Below are 22,671 nucleotides of genomic sequence, written 5' to 3'. Positions count from 1 at the left end.
ATGCAATGCAACTTACTTGTTCACTCCCCCAACTCAAATTTAGCTAGCTTTTTGATACAGCCCTGGCCCATCTGCCTCGGGGTGGTGGTAGGGGTAGTGCTGCTCACAGTGTGCTGGACCCTCCTACGTCAATTATTAATCAAGGTAATTCTTTACAAACATGAGCAACAGGCCAATCTGATCTGAGCAATGTCTCACTTGAGACTCTCTCTTCCCAGGTGACTTGTCATTGTGTCAAACTGACAAATAAAACTAACCAGGACATGCTAGAAGCTCATGGTTTTAAAGAGCAATGTTCTTTAATTTCTGGCTTTAGATGCTGTCTTAGTTAGGGTTTCCATTTCTGTGAACAGGCATCATGACCAAGACAACTCTTACAGTGAGCGACATTTAATAGGGGCTGGCTTACAGATTCTGAGATTCACTCCATTATCATCATGGCAGGAAGCATGCCATTGTCCAGGCAGGCATTACACTGGAGGAGCTGAGAGTTCTACATCTTGTTCCCAAGGACAACTGGAGAAAACTGGTTCCCATGTAGCTATGAGGAGGGTCTCAAAGCCCACCCACACAGTAACACACTTCCTACAATAAGGCCACACCTCCTAATAGTGCCAATTCCCTGGGCTAAGCATATTCAAACCACCACAGATGCTATCAAGATGCTATCATAGCAGTCACCAGCCATTGGTGACTTTAGCTAAAATTAAGGGGAAAGATTAAAAATAGACTCTTAATTGAAACACCTACATTTATGTCAAGGGCTCAGAGGTCACATGTGTCTAGTGGCTCTTGCCATGAATGTCACAGCAATGAAACAGTCTGTCAGGCATCACTGACTCCATGCTCCTATCCTCAAGACTAACCTCTCCCTATATAATGTCTTTCAGATGTGCCACAAACTGTCCCTATGCTGCCTTACTGAGCCGTTTCCATTTAGTTCCTTAAGCTCCAGATATAGTCTATTTGTTTTTGCTAAGCCACTTCTCTCCAAGTTTGTAGATAAAACTCAAAACCCTGTGTTCAGCACTTCTCCCTGGGTTTTCCATCAGATCTTCCATGTCAGGGAAGTGCTCAAAATATTAGGAGCGCTGTTGGTTTCTGGGATATCAAATAGTTATTGCTTTTTTTATTTTTACTGTGGTCTTCTGTGTTGGAAATTGCCGCAGACGTCAGTCACAGCAGGGATTAACTCATCATCTTCAACATTTATATGAAAATGGAACAGGCAGTGTGGCTCAATGCCCATATGCAAGTCTGCCAAGTGCTGGCTGCTCCGTGTGATCTGGACTAGTTCAAATTTCCCAGCCAGATAAGACTAGATTCTTTGGCTCAAAAAGTGTTAAGTGAATATTAGCTTGGGACTTGAATGAAGAAAGGTTTTACTTATAAAAATACAACTCTGAATCTTCAGCAGTCATTCATCTGCCCCACAGCAGTAAAACCACAAAGATAAGTCTACCGATCTTCTCTAATCTAGGGACTACCATGGGTCCACTTATGTGATCTGAGGACCTCTTCCCATGGAGTAATATTATACATAAAAGTCAAATATACAGTTAACCATTGCACAGGACTAGAACATGATACTTACCTATCCTAGCCTGCCACGTTAGTATGAATAGATTCCTATTACACTATGACTGAGTGTTAACTGGAAAAATAAACAAAAAATAAATGCATGGAGTTGTATTTGGATGAAGGAAGAAATGTATAATTACCCCAAAAGGAGTTTGAGTCTTTTGTAGACGTTAGGTCTGGTTCTTCCTTCCAGCCTCATGCTCCCAGAAAAAAAAAAAAAGACTCAGACTCAAAATGTATTTATAAATACCTTGGCCATACAGCTAGGCTCTTCTCAGACTAGATAAAATATTTAACCTGCATTCTGCCACATGACTGGTTACCTGGGCTCAGGCACCATGCATCCATCTTGTCACATCTTCCCAGTGGGAGGAGGGGGAAAGAATCTTCCCATGCATGGCTTTATCCCAGAATTCTTTCTGCCCCCTAGATGTCCCACCTCTTATTTCATGCCTAAGCCATAGGCCATCAGATTTATTATTGACAGGTGCCATATCCACACAGATGTAAGATAGCCTCTCTACAGTCCTTTGAATGAGCCACATGCCTTCACCTGTGGGTTGTTATACACTCAAGTCTCTCATCACCCATGTCCTTCCAGGTCCTATTCATTCTGCATGTTTAAGTGTCACCTCCCTGGGGATAACTGTCCCTTTATGGAGTAACCAAGACAAAAGCCACCATGAGTTAGTGTCGGACCTCTGCACCCTTTACTAGTCGTTGGCAGTGAGTTATTAAATCTGGCTCACACTTACGCTCCATCACTTAAAGGGAGGACTGTGGAGTTATATTTTTAAACTGTCACAGATATTAAAATTCATAAGCCAGGGATGTGTGCCTTTGACTCCTACATTTTATTTCTGCCCCCATTGAGCATATTGCTTAAGCAATCCTTTGGCTCAGCGAGAACTCCCATTTATGTCACTGTGGAAAGAAGCCACCGTCTCACTTCTCATTCAATTTGCAGTAGCCCACTTTGCACCCCAGAAGGCTGTTCTTCCCTCTGAAGTAGGATCCTGCGGGCTTGCATGCTCACCTGCAATGCGCACAAGGCAACAGGTGCTATGAGAATTCACTACTAGTTCATGCTTATCTGTAGATTTTTAAAACGCTGTGCTGAGCAGAAGAAACCAGACACCAAAAGTATATGCAGTTTGAGTCTATTTGGATCAAATTCTAGAACACTCTAATGCAGAGTGTCAGATCTCAGATCGGTGGTTGGCTGGGGCCACAGCTGGGCCCAGGGGATTGACTGCAAAGACATAACCGAGTGTTGAAGTATGATGGAAATGTTTTAATTGTGGCATGGTTACATGTTTACAGGGAGCAAACATCTGTCAAAACTCATCAAACTGTACATTTAAATAGAAGCATTTTACTGTAGATAAAATGTGCTGGAATCAATTTTAAGAATATGCTTGGTAAATGCATCCAACGTATTTTAAGACTTCAGTCTTCACAAGAACAATGTTTTGACAGGCCTCTGCTCAGAGATTTTGACTTCCTTGCCTCCTGGTTGGTTAGCAAGACTAACAGAAGAGTGAAAACGTCTCCCTAAGGGACAATTAAAATGCCTCCTTTTTTTGTTACAATAAAAAAAAAAAATAGGTTATGTGTTAGACAGACTCAAAAGGAACCCTCTGGCAATGAAGTTTCTAGTGTTTTTCAGTTTCAGACTCTCATGTATATGTATATTTCAGAACTAAAAACAGATACTATGGACAAGCCTATAAGTCCTATGGCTGCTAGCTAAAAGGCCTCTGTGGACAATTACAGAAGGACAGAGCTCTCATCATCTCAGCTCTCTGTCCAGCCCCCATGCATGCCGTAAATGACAGTTATATCCCTAAGACCCAGGTCCTAAGATCTCATCCACCACAACTGCGCAGGTGTGCAAACAGGTATCTACAGGTGTGTTTCCCTGTGCCTCTGGCAATAGTTGTGAGTAGCTGTAAACCTCTCTACTGCACATCACCTGAGAATATCTCCCATTTATGAGGTCAGAATCTCCGAGGGCTGGCTCAGACAAAGTAGAGCTCTCCCAATGGTTCTTGTGGAAGCCTCAAGGGTAAGCATCAGGGACACTGAGAATGGTGACTCACACACATTTCCTGCGTAAGAGCATCTGGGGAGCTTATAAAGGATAGATATGTGGGGCCTACTGTTAAAAATGCCAATGCAGTGGGCCTGAGATGGGGCTCAGAATGAGCATCCTCCTCCATCATGCTCTGTCTGTCTGTTTGAGTCAACATCTGTTACTAACTGGAGTTTACCAGTTCATCTAAACAGGTCCCCAAGACCTGCCTGTCTTCTGGAATCGTCAATCTCATCCCCAGCCTGTATTATGCTTCTATGTCAATCACTCTACCGACTGAAACATCTCCCTCAGCAGCATCATGAAAAATCTTGAACTTATGATCCTCCTGCCTCCACCTCCCAAGTGCTGGGATTACAGGCTTGGGCTACCATGCCCAAGTTATATCTTGCTGGGGATTGAACCTAGGGCTTCATGCATGCTAGGCAAGCATTCTACCAACTGAGCTACGTCACTAGTCACAGTCCTATATTTCCAGTAGCTCCTATGTCCTTGTAATGCAGGTATTCCTGTGTCTCACTATGAGACTTGTAACAGCTATTCCCAAATTCAGTAGAACTGAGGTCAGCAAGATACCTACCTGAGTGTGAGGATGGCCTCTTCACTTTTAAAAAGAGAATATCTGGCCCCATTTCTTTGGTCACCAAGCTCAGATTTACTTTCCCTTTCTCTGTCTCTTCCCTCAGATTTAACTGACACTCAATACCTTGTCTAGGTCATCGGTTTCTGTCAGCTTATGCTGACAGCAGTTATCATTACATTACCCGAATGGCCATCCTTGGGCCTCAAAGCATCTGGGAGCTTACCTGTGCTCAGTCTGCCCTCATATAAGCCTTGGAAGTTACAGAGTACTCAGGGCCAGGCTTGACCCTGAGCATGAACCTTCTTACCCTATGTACATATGAATGATCCTACATTATCTTCTGGAAAAATAATAGGAGAGTAGAGAATATATAATAGCCCTGCCCCCCCCCAAAAAAAATCAGGTAGAAAGGATATGGATTATCATTCTCTAGACTTGTTACAGCCATGGTCCTCGTTAACTTACAACAGCTGTAGTTACCTACACTAGGACCACACAAGACCAACCCTATTAACAATCAGTCAGGTAAGGGCTCACCAAGCCCTCCCCTTAATCTCTGAACTATTAACTATTGATAGATTCTGGGAGATGGGGAATCACTGTCATGCATCTTGTACCCACTGCTGGGCCCACAGGCTCCAATAAATAGTTCCAAACCCATGGTCACACAGATGGTAAATGGCCCTGGTTGTTCTCAGTGGGTCACAAACAAAAAGAATACACGTGAACATGAGAGAGATTTAAGAGGAGGTAGTGAAAGCAGTCTAATGTATTTTATACATGCCTGAAACTGTAAAAGTATTTTAAAATTTTTTATATGGTAGAGTGTCTTAATTTTCTATTGCTCTGATAACAACACCATGGCCAAGGCAACTTATAAGTGAAAGGATTTAATTTGGCTTACGGTTTCAGAAGATTAGAGTTAGGTGGAGCGAAGAACAGCTAAGAGCTCAGATCTTGGTCTACAACCATGAGACAAAGAGGGAGGAGTGGGAAATGAGTCTTTTTAAACTTCAAAGCCCAGCCCCAGGGACATGCTTCCTCCAACAAGGCCACACTTCCTCCAACAAGGCCACACCCCCTCCAACAAGGCCACACCTCCTAATGCTTCCCAAACAGTTCCACCAACTGGGGACCAAGCACTAAAACATACAAGCCTATAGGTGCTTTTCTTATTCAAGTTCATATAGAACATAGAATGAGCCAAACCAAGGTTCTTAGAACACAAACCGTATGGCTACACTATGTAAAACCTGAGTCCTCCTCTCCTGTTAGAGCTGACACGCTCTTTTATTAATTCATGAACTCTATGTAGACTCATGTTAAGAGAAATGGTTCCTGTTGCTACAATAATTTGTAAGTCACATAGATTGGGGAAGGAAGGCCTAGATTCCCTCTGGTTCTGGCACCACAGTGACATAGGCTGTTACTGCCTTTCAGTATACCTGTTTCCAGGGCAACTTCCACAGGAGTCTTTACTGTGGACACAGAGGCCCGATGTTTCCAAACTAAAGGAAACTGAGACTACAATATTTTATTTGAATGTTCCAGAATCATAGCAGCAACTCATTAAGGTAGTCATTCTATTTTTAAATCTCAGACTGACTTCCTTTCTAGGAATGGCAGTTTGCTTAGGAGCCATCCATTGGCACACTTATTCTAAAGAGAGCCTGTGGTTGGCACAATTTCTCTCCTGTTACAGCTTGGCAATGCATGCCTGGCATCTGTACTTACAATGTTAACTTTAGAGTTTTATCTTGAAAACCCATAAGTTCTAAGATGACCATGCGTGCGTGCATGTGTGATGACTGGGTACACAAGGTTTAGATGAAGCAGCCGTGACAATGGCCATTTGATTGAGTTGGCACTTAGTGCACATCATGCTGTTTCATACTAGAGCTCCATTGCTGGTCTGCAGACTGTATTGCTGCAGACACAGAGGAAAAGAAGCAAGCTATTCCTTTGTCATCAGCTTCCCTTAAGAAGCTGATTGGTGAGTAGAGTTGACCCCATCACTGCCAGGCCCAGGCCATAAGCAGCTGCTGTTGCTGTATATATTCCAAACAGGAGAGCCTCAGAAGCTCCGTGCACCACCCCTGCCCTGAGGAGCCGGTGGAAATTACCACACAACTCAAAGCACATGCTGAGGGATTTTATCTTATTAATCTTTGGAAAACATTAGCAAATAGGATTAAAGAAAGATGTTTGGCTATACCCATGTTCGGCTTTAATTTTACACCCTCTGGTTTGGAAAGGACTTTCACTAAGTTCGGCACACCTGCCTGTTCCTTTTCAGCCTTGGGTTTCTGTGGTGATTTTGACCTTCAGTACCGACTCCCTTCCTCCAGGTTGCAACAGCCTCTGCACATGCACTGTAGAGGATTCTTACCAGCTGCTCAGGGATGCAAGATTCTCTTCTGGTGTCACCAACGTGAGATCCGGGAGTTGTAACGGGTTCTCAGGCATAATTATTTCGGCTTCCTTGGCTGCTGCAAAAGTGCTTGGTGTTTTGCATCCTAAGTTTTAGAATTCTTGAAAAGATTTCTAAGACTGAAATCAATTATAGAGGGGATTGAACTGGTAGAATATGAGTATTTTCTTGAAAATGTACATATACATAAACACACATATACCACACACAAATCACACCACATACACACATACACACACACACACACACTCATCTTTTAGCAATAAAGCTTCAAATCTTTAAAAGCTCCTTGTCTGGTGACTTTTGTTGTTGTTTTGCTAATAAAATTTTATATAAAATATTTTTTAAAACTTTACACAGTTTTTTTTCAAAATTAATAGCTACTTTAATTATTTCATAATAAAATATGCATCCGATAATGTTTACCATCTTAACTACTTTCAAGCGTCTAGTTCAGTGTAATTAACTACACTCACTGTTCACACTCATTGTTATATAGCCAGCACACCCTTCTCCACACCTTGTTTTAAAATCAGTAGGTTTCTTTGTGTGTTTGTGTGTGTGGTACGTATATGTTCATCTGGATGTGTGCACATGTGTGTGAGGGAACATGTGTGTGCATGTGGAAGACAGACGTTAATGTTGGTGGCTTCCTTACCTCTTCTGTTTGCTTTTGTAGTTACTTTATACATGTGAGTATTTTCCCGTTATGTATATGCACCAGCTGTGTGTCTAGTGCCTTCAGAGGACAGAAGAGGCCATCAAATCACCCAGAACTGGAGTTATAGATAGTTATGAACCATCATATAGGTGCTGGGAATTGAATGTAGTTCTCCTGAAAGAGCAGCCAGGGCTCTCAATGCTGAACTGTGTCTCCAGCCCCAGCCTCGGTCCCACCACCATATTTTTTGAAACAGAGTTTTCCACTGAACCTGGAGTACCAAGTTCTCATTGATTCTGCTGGACTGGCTGGCCCAATAAACTACATGTATCTATGCCATCCCTTCCAAATTAGGAGTTACCAGACTCCACTACCATACCCAGAGTTTTACATGGGTGTTATGGGTCTGAACTCAGGTCTTGACACTTTCACAGAGGGCACTTTACTGACTGAGCCATCTGCCCAGTGCTTTAAGACTTAAGGTTGTAAACCCTTACTATTTCTAGCACTTAGGAGCCATAGGCAGGAAGATCAATCATTCAAGGTCAGCCTGACCTACCCAGAAAGACCCTGTCTTAAAAAGCAAAAGTGGCCAGTGATCTGTAGCTTTATTGCTGTTTAATGGGGGATGAAGATGTGTGCAGAGGGAAAAAGAGGAGGAAGGTCTTTTCTTTCTCTCCTGGACTGAACCAGGTGGTCCAGCCAGCTTTCTCTCATTTGTGGACAGTAAAACAGAGTGACCTCGGTAACACTCAGTGCCCCCTTATCACTAACAAGCCTAAGCTTCATGCCAATCTAAAAAGAACAAAGCCGCAAGTAAAAATCGTTTCACAGTTTTAAAGCACATTTCCTTCATGGAAACTTGTTTCATTCTCAGAGTCACTGATGACAAGGCTGACCTTTCCCACGCTCTCAGAGCCGTGGGATATTTGACAAGTACACGTCTAGGTCGCTTCATTCCTGCTTTGGATGTGTGTTCCTACGCCGATAACTTCACTGGTCTCTGCAGCCAAGAGAACTATTTGGATATCTATTGCCAGGCTAATACTGAAAAGACAAGTTGGAACATCCACTTATATATGGACTTTAAAACCACAAGGGCTCCCCAGGGATGGTGGTGACATAGTACAGTTTGGGCAGTGAACTTCTTCTGGGGTGGTCTACATGCTGCTATGCTGTGGCTTGTGGGCCACATGATCTCTGTCTCCACTCCATCCTGCTGTTGAGGTGTGGATGCAGACACACGCAACACAGAATACCTAGGTATGGTTGGGTTCTCAAGAAACCTGATTCATGAACACTAAAATTTGAGTTCTAGGGGCTGGAGAAATGGCTTAGCAGTTGACAGTTCCTTCTGCTCTTTGAGAGGACTTGTTCAGTTCCAGTACCTACATGGCAACTCACAACGGTCTAACTGCCAGGAACTGGCCTCCAAGGACACTGCGCTCACACACACACACACACACACAGAGAGAGAGAGAGAGAGAGAGAGAGAGAGAGAGAGAGAGAGAGAGAGAGAGAGAATGCATTTACATGAACTTTTATACAGAAAAAAAATCTTTTAAAATTTGAATTTCATATAATAATCACACGTTGTGAAATTGTTCTGTAATTTTTTTCCACTATTTGAAAGTACAAACAGCATTCTTAGATTGTAGGACATATAAAAGCAGGCATGGACTGGATTTGGGCCACACGCTGTATTCTTCTGGTCCCCATTGTAGAGGGAAAACAGGTTTCCAAGGTCTGTCCACAGTATGTGAATGATCTGGGCTTAAAATCTTGCTCTGCTGAGTATTAACCATGTAACCTCAGACAAGACACTGACCTCTCCAAGTTCAGCTTCTCTATAAAAATAGCTCAGCCGCCACCCACGGAGAGGAGAGTCATGCCCAAATAGTGAGCAGAATGGTGACTGGCTCCAAAGGCCCCAGGGCAGAGACTGCACCGTGGTTAAAGCACTTGTTGTTCAAGTGTGAAGACCACAGTTCAGATCCAGTACCCACAAGAAGTTGGAGTGGGCGTGGCGGCCAGCTGTAATCCCAGCACGCAGGAGGGATCTCCAGAGCAGGCTGGCTATCCACTCGAGCCAAAACTACAGGCTCTGGGTTCAGCTTCAGTATGTAATAATCTGGTGAACAAATGAGGAAACCTCAGGCATGCACACATGTGCAAAACATAGATGCATCCACACCTCACATATAAACATAAGGAAAAAGCCCCCCAAATAAACCAAAAGATCCAGTTCTGCATGAGCTTGGGACATTGCACAGGCCATCCCTGACTTGTGGGGATTTCAATTGGAATTTTTGTGACCTTATGGTAGAAAGCATACTTGGAATTCTGAGGTTTGGTCTTCTTCCAGGCTAGTGACAGGATATTCTCTTTTGAGACCAGGCAGCAGGGGGAGCCGCAACTCTGTGCGAGCATGTGTGTGTTTCTGTGCATGTGTACAGCAGTGCACAAATCCCTTTCTCTGCAATGCACTGTGCTGCTCGCCCAGATGCTCAGTAGGTCAGGTGTGTGGAGTGGATTTTCATCATGTTTGCAGATCAGAATGGGTTTACTGGGAGCCAATCCCATTGCAAATTGAGAAGTATATATGAAGGTCAGGTTTTATTAAAATGAAGGTTTTCAGTTTGTTTTGGACTCCTTCCTCCGTCTAAACAACACTGTTCCTGCCAAAGGAAAGGGCATGCAAAGAAACTACAAACTTCCCAAATTACAAGCTCATCGAGGAAGAGACCCTCCTCCACATTTCACCAGACACACAATACAGGTCTTATTAAGTGGTGGCAGACTCATCCCGTGACGCATTCAAGGCTGACGGCCTCTATGAGACTCTTTGTTTTTTCCAAGGGAGGTAAATTCTTCCTGCAGGCACCCATGACCTGAAAGTTCAAAAAACTTCCAAAATGACTGATCACAGCTTTTTGAAGGTCATTAAGGTTGAGCCCATTCATGAAAACTCGAGTGCCTACAGCGACCCCACAAGGGTGGGACCCTGCATCTAGACAGTGCCTTTCTGGATGTTGATGAAAGGCCAGTGACAGAAACAGAAAGGAGAGTGCATCATGATGCCCATGTCCAGCTTCCACGAGCTGGCAGGCTCCACAAGTATGCATTGGGCAATACAGAAATCTCTTTCACTCCTCAAAGGATATCTTGAACCATCTGCAGAAGCTAGTCAAGGTGGGGGCATCTTGAGCCGTCCGCAGGAGCCAATCCAGCCATGTGGGTGAACGTAGGGTACGGGAGGAGGAAATTAGACTTGTGACAGACAACAGATTGGTTTTCCTGGGGAGATGAAAACAAATATCCAATCACCCCAGAAGGGAGCCAAATGACAGACCGAAGTACTGTCTCACCAAAGTCCAGCTTGCCCAGACCAGTGAATCTACCGAACTTACATTCTTACAGAGCACAAGTAAGGGGTCACTTACAGGAGTGTCTGACAAACAGCTGAATCACTGCAACGTTCCTCACCATCAGGAATGGCAACTTTGTGGAGACTACTAGGAGTCCTGCTTTTAGTTAGAAGGGTTCTTGTGTGTAGTGTAGCCCCTCCCAACAGCTCCTGTAGCTGGGCAAGACAGAAAGAGCTAGAATCCCAGGTAAGAGGCTCCTGACCTGGGTCAGTAGCTTCTTTACCACTATACAGACCTGTTTTCCACCATGTTCTTCTGTTTCAGTTGCCATGTGCAGTGGTTTGAATGAAAATAGCCACCATGAGTCTATAGGAAGTGGCACTATTAGGAGGTGTGGCCTTGTCGGAGTATGCATGGCTTTGTTGGAGGAAGTGCGTCACTGGGGGTGGGCTTTGAGGTTTCAGAAGCTCAAGCCAGGCCCAGTGTCACTCTTTTGCCTTGCTCGCTACTGATTCAGATGTTGAACTCTCAGCTCCTTCTCCTGTGCCATGTTTGCCTTCATTCTACCATGATGACAGTGAGCTAAACCCCAGACCTGTAAGCCAGCCCCATTTAAATATTTTCCTTTATAAGGGTTGCCTTGGCCATTGTGTCTCTTCACAGCAATAAAACCCTAACTAAGAAGATGGCATTTTGTTATGACTGGAGGAATAGACACCATAAAACACTGACCTTTAGGGAAACTCTCAGGTAACTGAGCAGATAGAAATGGGAATGGGGGAGAGCAATAAGGGAAAGCCATGGAGGGGTGGGGGAGTGGCAGCTTCTATGCTATGCTGGGTCACAGGTAGCATTGCTTAGAGCAAAGATGATGTCTGTTCACTATCCTGCCCTGGCCAGGGAGTAATAGCACCTCAGCAAGGTGAGTCAGCAGGGGAATCTGCTGCTGAGAAAGTCGTAATGTCAGAAGGAATGCTGCTGTCAAACCAGGTGCTTCGGGTGTCTGTGGGGGCTCTTGAGAACAGAATAGGGTGACACCAGAGTATTAGCTACTCGTCTTATTGTTGTGACAAAATATTGAACAAAGGTGACATAAGGAAAGAAGAGTTTGTGGGTGCACTCCATCATGTAGCAGAGAGGGTCAACAGGAGTCTGAGGCAGCTGGGCACCCTGCAGTCCCCCTCAGTGAGGAAGCAGAATGAAATGGATCTCCTGCTGAGCTGGTTTTCCTTTTATTCAGTCCAAGACCCAGACGGAATGGTGCTCCCCACAGCTCAGGTGGATCTTCTACTTTAGCCTAATCTAGATAATCCCTCAAAGGCATGCCCAGAAGTGAATCCACTCTAGATAATTCTGACCTAATCTACATCATTTTTCACAGGCATGGTGCCAGAGGCCTGTTTGTCTCCCGCATGGTTCTATGACTGGTTTCGTTGACATCATACCCTGGGACCCACATTCTCCTGACAGGAGGCACCCAGCCATGTGTTCATAACCCTGTGGTTTAGTGAGAGGGCTTCAAAAATCGGCAGCTCTTCCTTTTCTGTGAATCAGTGTAAACCGAGGGCTGACTGTGTTTACAGAAAGCAACTTCTTTTTAACGTTTGTAGGGCTTGGGAAAAGAACAGCGGTTTGATTTTTGTATAGGTTATGAATAACTCTTCTCAGTGGGTGGTGGGAATGTTTGTTTTTATCTGTCCATACTTATGTCTGTATGGATTTGAGGGCCTGCATGTATGTGTCCAGACCTACCTTTGCATAGAGGAAACACTCTCTAAGTAATCTGGGCGGCTAGGAACAGAATTAATCAAATAAATATTGTTCTTTCCGGTCAGGGAGCTCTGGCCTGCTACATTGCTATTTTTACTTCGTTTGGCTCATTCACCACCCAAATCCCTAAAAGGCACCAAAAAGGACATTTTTTAATTCTTCTGCACTGGCTGGATCTCATCCATACTTGTGAAGGTTTGGGGGGTTTTGATTTGCTGTGTTTTAAGTTTTATAGTCTGACCGTTCTCCTGCCTTATTCAACAATCTCAGACTTTGGAATGCTCCTGCAGTAGGGGAACAGCCCTAGCTTTGGTGCTTTTGGGAGTAATCCCACCCTGTGGCTAGTGTAGATGCAGTGTGGCCGCTGACTCAGGCTCTGCTGAAAGCACATGCTGATTGGCGACACTGAAGGCGCGATGCCTGGGGACATAGCTGATGGACCCCATTAGAAGACAGACTTAGAAGTTTCAGACTTGCTTTCTCAGTATCCGTGTATGTGACTATGCCAAGATGCTGACCCTCGGTTCCCTCTGCAGAGCAAGGAGACCACACACAGTGACATTATTCCAGAGTCTGTACAGTGCAGTGTCTAGCACACAGGGGAAGATAGATGTGCCTGGGGCAAACACGAGATGTTGATGTGTTGTTTTGCCATCACCCCACCAGTCTGCCAATTGTCATCTGTGCAGATGTGTAGATGGATATTTGACATACACAGTGACCATCATCAGCTTCCTACTGGCTTTTCCATTACCCACCCCCTCCAAGTTCTTGCTAAATGAGCACGGTTGCATTATGAAAATCATGTGCAAAATGTTTAGGCCTCATAATCTGGGTAATATCTGCTGGTCAGTTTGACCACAATTGAACAGAGGCTTCCTGCCAGAAAGCCTGCCTGTCTGAGGGCCAGAAGGAAGATCCCTAAGCTCGAAGGAAAAATGACATGAATTCATAAAAGAATTTCTGACCTTCATCTCTCACTCCATTATCATGAAAACAGCTAGGTATGCCTCACCCAGCACAGTGGACAAACAAGTCCCATGGACTTGCCCATCTGTTCAGAGAGGTGGAGTGGGAATTACCAAGGTGTTTGCCCAAGGACCAATGTCATTTCCCCTGGTCTACATAGCTATTTGGATTCTAGAAAGGGAGAAGAGAAATCTTCATCACTAGAAATTAAAACTAGCCTCATCCGGAGAGCTGTGGTCCCTTCCCCAGGCCTCCGCCTGCGTCAAGGCTGGATGGGAGTTGACTGGGCTCCTGCATCCACAGCAGTCCAGCTTTCCCGAAGGGAGCTGGCTGGGGGATCGCTTACAATGCTTTACATTTTGCTTGTTTCCTTTACTTGTTTCTCTCCTCTTTCTTTTTCTGGGGATGTCACTATAGCCAGCAGCCTAACGTTCAACCTGGCTCTTCTGTGACATCATCCCTACCCACCTGAGGGAGAATCAACTTCCAGGCCACATGGTTAGCAAATAGCCACTGAGACACCTTCTCCTTCCTCAGCCCAGGATCCTCTTCTCTTTCCTGGGAGCTGTTCTGTCTGCCATCTGGGCGGGTTAGAAGCTTCAAAGACACCTAAGCAGGGCACAGATGACCTCAAGTGTTCAAGTCCTGAAGGAGCAAGTACAGGGACCAGGCCTGTTCCAGGTTGTTCTGGTGAGAGGAATGTAGACCATGAGGTCCTTGAAGCCCAGGTGCAAAGCTGCTAGTACATCAGAGCAAAGAGATAGAGAGGATGTGGGGACTACTCCTGCGTCTCTTTGGGCCTCAACTGTGTCTCCCTTGCCAGTGATGCTACAGAAACCAGCAGGAGCTGAGGAGTAATACCTCTTAATCTTGTGTGCACACTGGAATGGCCGCAAGGTAACACAACAGAGCAAGAACTTCTGAGTCTGTTGAACTAAGTGAAAATCTGTTCTGATTTTATAGCACCCAATACCACATCTGCCTATTGTCCATGATACTTTAACACCAGTGCCGCCATTGTTGTCCCGTGTCAAAGGCAACCTTCCCCCATCCGTAGTCAGGAATGATCTCACTCTGGCTAGTATGGATGAATTTGGCACCACAGCATCTCTTGCCGATGTCAACTAAGTACTCCTCCATCGAAACTGCCAGGTTGAAAGGGACTTGCATTGGCTACAAGTAAGAGATGAGGCCACAGCAGGTTGCTGGTCTACTGAGTGTAGAAACCTGGCCTGAGGGGAGTGGGTGTGGCCAGGAGCCAGCTGCAGTGGGGAGGTGAATCAGTTTTGGTGGGGACCTCACCTAGGCAGCTCTGGGCAGTAAGGGACAGAATGGAATACTCATGGCAGACATGGGATTTTTCAAGATGGTCAATGATTTTAATCCCCATGCTTTGGAGATGGAGGAGGGCTAGAAAATAATAAAAGAAACCGGTATAATCTGGAGACAATGTAGGGATTTTTAAGTCTCTAGGAAATAGACCACGCGAGATGAGAGACCATCTGTCCAGTCTACCCTCTAACCAGAGGCCCCAAGTTTGCCATCAGAATGGAACTCTTCCTGGCTATGGGGTTCCATTTTGTTTTGTTGTTAAGACAGATCTCTCTATAGTCCCTGATTGACCTAGAACTCCTTGTGTAAAGCAGCCTGGCCTTGTGAACACACCTGCCTCTGCTGGGATTAAAGGAAGATGCTAGGACTGAAGGTGTGCACCACCCGTTCCTAGCCAGTTACATGGTTCTGCATCGCACACAGTAGCTCAGCAGCAATGTCTACAGTATGCTTCTGCCACAGCTCAGGCCCTTTCCCAGAACTGAAATTCGGAGGCAGAGGCGGGAAGAGGCCACACCCTGCATAGGCACAAGGGACTGGGGATCCAACACAAAGCAGTGCTGCTGTGTGGTGAGCGTGGGAGCCCGCCATAGGAAAACCACACAGCAGGTCCCTATGCTTTAACATCCCATGTCATTTCTGTGACTTCAAGAGTGTGTGAGAGCGGCAGAGACAGGAGTATCCACCTGTCCCAAGTTTGCTGACTGAGCTTTTCCCGTTTGACAAGTCCAGCAATGTATTATGGAATTCTAACACTACCCTGTTCTAAATCATGGAGATTTCAATGGCTATATGGGGGTGGGGGTCTACTCAGGTCATCCAGACCCGGGTGTTCTCACGTGGGACCTTCCACACCCGAGTCCTTTCTTGCTCTCTGTTCTCTCTGTTTTCACTGTCGCTGATATGTCTTCCTCCCTCATCCTTCTTGTTCCTTACAGTTAACAGAATGTTGTGGAATTAAAAGCAAGTGGGGGAGGTGGGGGAGGTGGGGGAGTGTAAGATGTTGTTGCTCTTGGTCCCTGAAGCATTTTAAACACCACTGATGTCCTAGGCTGCATCCCCCCCCCCGCCACCCCCCCCCCCCCGACCAGGGGAATAATGGGAACAGCATAGGGTTTGCTTGCTTATTGTTAAAGCAACTCAGTCTGGATTGAAAGCCACTAAGAAGCTGTGTGAACTTGGGCAAGGGGCTTCAGTTAGAGCCAGTCTAATCTAGGTTAAGTTTTGGATGAGGTGGATAGTTGAAGAAGACACTAGACTGGTTACTGAGGACTAAAGAGTTTATTAGAAGAGTTATGACCATAGACAGAAAGACAGACAGGCAGGCAGGCAAATGCATGGCAGGAGTTCTAAGGAAAGCCGAGGTTCAACACTAGAGAAGGAAAGCATGGGGGTCTCTAGAGAGAATCACAAGACAAAGAAGAGAGAGAAACCCTTATACCCGGTGGAAGGGGGGCACAGCAGGAGCCTGCAGCCAAGCTCTCTGATTCCCAGGCAGAGGCAGAGAAGGAAGGTGACAGGATGGGGTACCCCTTTCATGTAAGCTAGCTTTGGACTCATGATGTCCAGACAACTTCCAGACCAAAGACAGGATGATGATGATGATGATGATGATGATGATATTTAAATCACAGAACTCATAGAAATGAGAATGATGGATGTCAGAATCACCTCACAGTGCTGTCAAACAGAGGCCATTTCCAGTTGTAAAAGTTGAGATCAGACAAGGAATTGTGTAACTTATGCAAAGCTTAGGTTGTTTTCTCCACCCCCATTTTCCCTACCAAAAACAAAACCCAGGTAAAAGTTCTAAAATGAAATGTGACTTCTCTGGGGTGTTTAGGTCCCGTTCTCCCTTCCATGGCTCTTTAAGTTACTAGAGCTCTTTTTTTAAAAGCAAGAAATAATGTGAGTATTAAAATTATCTAAAAAGTCAGAGACTATGTCAAGAACAAAAAAAAAATATATCAGAAACTAAACATAATTTAATTTACCCAGCTATTACTCACATTAGACATAAATTGTATTTATAACTGCCTCAAATCATATATACTGTGTAAGACTTGAAAATATATCCTTCATCACACAACAATATACACTAAGGTATACACAATACACAATTCAGATTGAGGCTGATTGTGCAATAAATTCCAGTGCTAGCAGAAAGCCAGCAATGGGGACCCAGAATGCAGTGAAAAATTATTTCGGGGAGTCACGTAAACTGTGAGAATTTGCCAGGCGTAGCAGAAATGGAGACATTTTACTGGGTAGAGTAAACGGCCTGGGAGAAACTCCAGGGCACCAGGCTTGTGGAGATCAGGGGATCTGATCGGCCTGGCAGTCTGTAAGGTGCAGCCTGTGAGCAGAGGTGGTGGGACCCGCCCGACCAGCTTCCTCCCCTAGGCTGCAGGCTGTGGAAGTTGTTTGCCGGCTTTGGAGAATGAGGCTGACCAGATGACAGATCCAAAGCCTGCCTTTATTTCTTCCACAGGAGTACATTTAAGAAATATTTTTAATGTTCTAAGTTAACATTATTACAAACCTATTAGTAGGTTCCCCCTTCCCCCCACATCCTCAGTCCCCCTTGCTATTCCTGTTCCTAGCTTCAACTCCTCCCCTCGTCCCTTTCCTGGGTCCTTTGACCCACCCTTCCCATCAACCTTCCCAATATTTTTAGCCACTCTTGGTCTCTCTTCTAGCCATTTAGATGTTATCTACAAACATACATACATACATACATACATACATACATACATACATACATATATATGAGTTTTATCTACATATATGTATGTAATGTCACACCCATTTATACATTACAGGCTAAGCTCTGCATGTAAGAGAGAACATGTGGCTTTTGTCTTTCTGACATCTTGTGTAATTACTTCCAGCCCATCTGTCGTTCTATAAATTTCATAATGCTGTTTTTACAGCCAAATGACGTTCCATTGCATACATGCTCTGCGTTTCCATTGTCCGTTCATGTGTTGGTGGACATCTAGGCCGGTTCCATTTCCTTGCTGTTGTGAGTAGAGCAGCAGTAGGCATGGGTGAGCATGTGTGGTAAGTGTATATGCCCGGGACTGGAGTAGCTGGGTCATAAATAAAAAAATAAACAAAATAAACAAACAAATAACCTCCAAATATTATGATATTTCTATGAAATTTTCCCTGCAGAAGTCACCATAAGTGTGCTTCAGGCTTTGGTAACCTGCCTTATACATGTTGCAGTCTGCTCTCTGAGAAAGACACTGAGCCTGCCCCCCTTGAGGAAGGAATGAAAGAATGAATGTCTTTGGGTCTGCTAGATTCAGGAGGGCTCACTGTACGAGTGGAGACTATCTCTTTAACCGGCTTGATAGCACCACCAAGTGGCAAATAAGTAGAATGCAGCCCTGGACCCTGTAATTTTTTTTTTTAAGATTTATTTATTTCATTTATATGAATACACTGTTGCTATCTTCAGACACACCAGAAGATCCCATTACAGATGGCTGTGAGCCATCATGTGGTTGCTGGGAATTGAACTCAGGACCTCTGGAAGAGCAAGCAGCCAGTGTTCTTAACCTCTGAGCCATCTCTCCAGCCCAATTTTTTTTTTTGATTCTCTCATCTCTACCCCAGTTTTTCCTCCCTCCTCTCCTCCCAATCCCTCACACCATCCGCAACCTTCCCTCTCCTCCGTTTCCCTTCAGAAAAGGGCAGGCCTCCCGGGGATATCAAGGAAACATGGCACATCACGTTACAATGAGACTAGACACGTCCCCTCATACTAAGGCTGGAGGAGGCAACCCACTTGGAGGAGAAGAGGGCCTGTGCTTTTTAACATTTAAGTGTGAGCACCTGGCATGCATGTGGAGCTCAGAGGACAACTTGAACAAGTCAGTTCTCTCCTTCCACCAATGTGAGTCTAGAATGCAACGTTTTTCAGGTTTGGTAGCAAGCACTTTAACCTGCTGAGCCATCTTACCAGCAGCAATCTTACTATACATTTTCAAAGGTTAGATCCAAGAACAATGTCCTTCAGTTTGTGAGCTGTCATTAAAATCATGTTTTCCTGTTGGAATTAAAGAGACATCTCAGAAAGAACTCTCTCTTCTGCCTGTTGGGGCTCACACTGCGGTGCAGAAAGCCCTCTACTAATCCTCACAGCCAAAATTCCTCAAAGGCCTTGGATCTGTTCACTCTCTCTCCACTCCTGTCAAAAAACACTCTTCTGTGTTAAGCATTACATATTCTAGGAAACATAACTGTCTTAAAGCTTTTCTCTAACACAACTAATAATTCAAATTGATACTAGCCTAGCTGAAAAAAGCAGTGCCTCTAGCAACCTGCAACCATCTATAATTAATAATAAGTCGATAAATTTCCAAGTTATCATTTATTTTATTTTATTTTTGGTTTTTTGAGACAGGGTTTCTCTGTGTAGTCCTGGCTGTCCTGGAACTCACTCTGTAGACCAGGCCGGCCTCGAACTCAGAAATCTGCCTGCCTCTGCCTCTCAAGTGCTGGGATCAAAGGCGTGTGCCACCACTGTCCGGCCCAAGTTATCATATTTATTCCTGGCTTAGAGGCTTTCAGCTAGAGCCCCATGCCGGGTGGAAAGCCCTGGCCTTCACGGTCACATGGGCTTGCTTGGATGCCACACCTGCCGCTCTCCACGTGGCTTTGGTGAGTCGCCTTTCTTTCTCCAACCTCCTGCTTTGCCAGTACAGTGCACATTCATCTCTTAGGGTTACAGCCAGGATTGCAGGATGCCCCTGCAGAGCGGGAGAGACCTTGGCCTCTTACCACCTGTCCCTGGTTAGGCTGCCATGCACCGCCTACAAACTAGTTCATCCCTGGGACTAGAATTCTTCTGACAGACAGTTGTGGCTACCTCTCAGAGCTCTATGTACACACTGAAACAGCTGCCCAAAGCACGGAGCGCTCCATGGGCTCTAATCAAAAGCGCCTTTCTCTCTTTCTCGGAGCACTGATCCATTGCAAACAGTCATAGAATTAGTTATAAAGCTGAACTCATGTCTAGCCTTGGAATTACTCTCCTCCTCTCAAATTCACAATCTGTTATCAAGTGTCAACTCAGAATACAAGAACCTTTAGTTTTTTTTATTTTCATCTCTTTGCTTGTTTATACCCCAGGCTAGCCTCAGCCTCCCAAATATTGGGATTACAGTTGTAGTACCACCATACAGTTCTAGCACAAGAACCCCTGGAGACTTGAGGTGGGAACAGTAGACTTATCTAGTGCTGTCACAGTTATTTCTTCTCCTTGTGGAAGGTAGATGGTTCTCTCTTACTTGTCCACGTTCTTTGCTGTTCACACCCTGCTATGGCCAGGAGCTCTCTGCTCCAGCATAGCAACACCCAATCCCTGAGCTGATCTCACCTCTCTGCTGCCTTGGGTCCGTCTCTTCTAACTCTAAATTTCAGATCCGTGTCAGAGTGTATATTAACAGAAAATTCTTCCCAGGCCACTTCCTGCCAGCAAGGAGTGACTGCTGTTTCGGCCATGCTTCTGAACCTCATCTATAGAAAGGGACCAGGGAAGGGAATTGAGATATATTGAGTCTATGCATATATTAATGCATTTAACCTTCCCTTGATCCACTTACTAACACTACGTTGTACAGGTGAAGAGAATCTGTGTGTTACTTGATTAAGCAAACACTTATTGAATCTGATTGATTATCAGGCACTGGGGATGCAAGGGCAAACAGTGGGCAGAGTCCATAGGGTCGTGCCTGGGGTAATCCAAAGAGCAGAAATGAAGGGTTTTTCTGTAGGCATAATGTTATTGTGCGCTGTGTAAAGTCTACCTTCTATTAGTCAAGTTCTGGGTTCTCTATCCCTCAACAATCCAGACACAGCCTTGTAATGTTTAAGAATCTCCTGTCTCAAGTTTGTGTAAACAATGTTCACCTTGTATTCTCTGCCTTGTCAATTAAATCTGGAAAGGCCAATAACTAGACAACAGAAAGAATAGGGTGGGACTTCAGCTAGCCAGGGAAGAAGGGAGAGAAAGAGAGGATTTGACGTGAGGCAGAGGTCCAGAGAGACATCGAGGCAAAACGCACCTGAAGCCCAGACAGCCAGACTTATACAAAAATGCCCATATCTCAGGGATCTTGGCTGTGACGTAGCCAGGTTGGGTTATAGGATTAGAATGGAATTATAATACCTAGTTATTTCACTTTAAGTTGAAAATAAATCTATCTGTGTCATTATTGAGGAACTAGCTAGGATTTTTTTAAAAATCAGCCTCTGTAATAATTTGCTGTATACATTTATATTAAAATTACCATTATACCTTTGACTGGTGAAGTGGGGTTCTGTGGCTGTTAAAGGGGTAGGAAGAGTGTGTTATTATCCTGTGTTATCCTGTGTTGGAGTTAGAAATGTTATTGTCCTGTGTTGATGTTGTGTGAGATGTTGTTATCCTGTGTTGGAGTTAGAGATGTCCCCCTAAAGAGACATTTTACTTAAATCATGATGCTCTTCATGTGGGTGAATAGCAAGAAGCAGAGGTGAGATTGTAATGTCTCTGAACCTCCTTTGAATACGCTTCATGTTTTTGTTGGTAAATACTTGCAGTGATGTTATTATTTCAGTGTGCGATTCACCACATTTCTTCCTCCCTAAAGACTGTAGGTACCTGAGAACATCGGGCCCCATCTCCTAGTATGTGGTCCACATAATAAGATGAGTAAGTGACCACGAGGAGTTCAGCATATGCATTTGCATACTAACTGTGATGCAGAATGGAGCTTCCTGTGTTTAGTACAGAATGGGAGAGTACCTAGATCACACACACTGTCCTTTCTTTAACCTGCACAGTCTGTATGGTTTTCAAACAGCCTTCTGAGCGGGATACTTGCACGCTAACTCCTTTGACTCAGATGTTTGCTGTTTGGTTGTCTGGGATGATCCAGGCCAGCATTCAAGAGATGAAGCAGCTGCCGTCAGTTCTGCAGCAAATGGAACTCAGAAGCACCTTACTCATCTAATTAAAGTTACTTACGTCTTGTCTTCCCCAAATGCTGACAAGCTCAAGGCTCTTTTTCTGCCTGCAGCCCATGCTGTTCTTAATGATGAAAAGAACTCCCTTGCACCAGCATTGTGGGAAATATTGAGAGTATAAAGATGAAAGCCCCTGGAGAGATGCAATGAGTGTTAATTTCTTCCTGGCATTCAGTGATTCTGTCTAGTGGGAATGCCTCCTCCAACAAATCCAGATGTTCTAATTCTTCCCAAATAGTCCCACTAACTGGGACAAAGTATTCAAGCATATCAGCCTATGGGAGCCATTGTCATTGAAACTACCACACACCCAGAACCAGTACATCCTAACAAAGTCAAGTGTGCACAGGTGAAAGACATAGCATCCTCCACAGGTTGATATGAGGTCTCCCAGGCAAACAGATGTCATCATATCTGAACTGGAAAGATAAATGGCAGTTAGCCAGGGAAAGAAAGTTGAGATGGGATTAGGTGTAAATAGGCCAGCCTGAGCAGAGTCTCAAAGGAAAAGAAAGGATGGCCCTTTTGGGAGCCACACATTCCCGTAAGAGCAAGGAAGGTAGTGCAGGCCAGACTCTGGTGTTTCTTCCTCTTCCTTAATTTCTTTTGACTTGTACATGATTACATTCTTCATCCCCGCCCCCATCTTTGATTGAATCTTAGTCAAATAGGAGATGTTTTCTATTCTAAAAATAGCAGCCCAAACCCGTTATCATACCAGTTGGTAAGTGATACTTTGCTGTCCTCGGAGAGACAACTGAAAGGGGTGGGGATGTACACTGGAGGTCATTCTTCGTGACCTCCTGAGAGAAGGACTGTTATTTAATTCCAAGTGTTCAGTGGTTCCAGATCTTGCTCCCC

The 22,671-nt window shown here is 44.7% G+C and overlaps 1 protein-coding gene across 5 annotated transcripts in view; it reads left to right on the top strand.

Annotated features, from left to right (window-relative positions):
* Positions 1-22,671, top strand: part of Mob3b (MOB kinase activator 3B) — a 193,705-nt gene that overhangs the window by 168,106 nt on the left and 2,928 nt on the right. The gene's annotated exons all lie outside the window — the stretch shown is intronic.

The sequence above is a fragment of the Grammomys surdaster genome, unplaced genomic scaffold (genome assembly GCF_004785775.1).
Source record: "Grammomys surdaster isolate TR1022 unplaced genomic scaffold, NIH_TR_1.0 97, whole genome shotgun sequence".
NCBI classification, from domain to species: Eukaryota; Metazoa; Chordata; class Mammalia; order Rodentia; family Muridae; genus Grammomys; species Grammomys surdaster.
Note: the sequence above shows the minus strand (reverse complement) of the source record. Positions and strands in the feature narration are given on the sequence as shown.